Source organism: Cyprinodon variegatus, unplaced genomic scaffold (assembly GCF_000732505.1).
Source record: "Cyprinodon variegatus isolate N-32 unplaced genomic scaffold, C_variegatus-1.0 Scaffold1547, whole genome shotgun sequence".
Lineage (NCBI taxonomy): Eukaryota > Metazoa > Chordata > Actinopteri > Cyprinodontiformes > Cyprinodontidae > Cyprinodon > Cyprinodon variegatus.
In genome coordinates, this window is record NW_015152000.1 from 119,968 (window position 1) to 121,407 (window position 1,440).

General features: G+C 39.9%; 1 protein-coding gene across 1 annotated transcript in view; it reads right to left on the reverse strand.

The window, feature by feature from the left end:
- Nucleotides 1-1,440, reverse strand: part of naf1 (nuclear assembly factor 1 ribonucleoprotein) — a 13,841-nt gene that overhangs the window by 8,175 nt on the left and 4,226 nt on the right. The window lies entirely within an intron of this gene.

The window sequence follows — 1,440 nt, forward strand, 5'->3', positions numbered from 1 at the left end:
TTATTGAGGCTGGTGCATCAGCGGTTGCCGTAGATCCCGGCTAACGTGTAGCGTGCGGGATCACAGAACAGCAGCTTGATGACCAGGATCTAACCCATGTTTGCGTAGCAGCTTTTTGCCGCTGGAAGCAGGCGCCTGGTTCAGCTAACTTCCTGTTCCAGCTGCTAAATATCTCGCCCTGTCTCCTCCAGCCATGCCCAGTGCCATTTATTTTTCAGACCTTCATCTATGGTGGTGACATCTTCCCTGGAGTTCATGACCTGCACTGTTCCCACTTAATTCCGTTCTGGATTGTACATATTTTTTATTTCTTATTTTTTTATCTCTTATTTTTATTTTGTTTTTCATTCTGTGCGATACATGTACACTTGCACCTTAATCCTATTTATCTTGATATACTGTATATATATTGCTTATTCTTAATGCACCTTTTTCCTCCTTGTTTGCACCTTCTGTAACTTCTATGCCAAATATGTGACGAGTGAATTTCTCCGCTGTGAGATCAATAAAGCTCATCTAATCTAATCTAATCTATCGTCCTTCTCTCCAAACACAAAGTTTTATTTATTTATTTTTTGACTTTTTACACGTCTCTCCGTTAAATGGAGCCATAAACGGTGAAGGTGACTTTCTGTGTATAGACGTCCAAAGTTCCAAAAACTGATTGGCTAATACTGTTAGTTTCAGAGCGCTCCTTCGCTACCATTGGCTGGCAAACGCAAGAGAGATTTTTTTTGTCTTTTTTAATTTATTTATCATCAATTTATTTTTGAGTGATTTTTTTGCTAAAGGCCGGAAATCTGGCCTGGAGCTGGAATACTTTAATCCCTGGGATTATTTTTTTAACTTTATTGGAATTAGGCGAAGTAGCACCTTAGAATAACAGCTTCCTCCATTTTAAGGTGCTATGTGTTTCATTGCATATATGAATAATAATGAAGAGATTAAAGGGGAGCACTTTTCTTTTTTTACATTGGCCCCTTAATTTTACGTTATTCCATCATGTTCTACTCACCCATATGAGTTTAGTGTCATTTGGAGCCGTTCTGAAGATATTCCGTTAGGTTATATCCAGTAACGTCTTCCTATGAGCAACGACTTGAAGGCACAAACTAAACTGTTCATCATTTAACCGCAGTTATATTTTTTATATTTATATTTTTTTAAAACAAAGCAGCGTGTGGATGAGGTCATCCGCACGGCGGACTGGAGTAGTGACAGGCAGCCCGGGCCGCAGGCGGCTACACTCTATCCCTTCTATTCATTCTAGCTAATCTGAATGGTTCAATTCCATTTCTAGAGCGAGATCATCTGTGGTAGCAGCACTAGACATCTTCCAGGCATGTGAGGAAAACTAGCAGCAGTTCAGCAGACAGGATGAATGGTAGCTGGCGCACACGGATGATGTCATACACACTCCGCTTTGTTTTAAAAAAATAT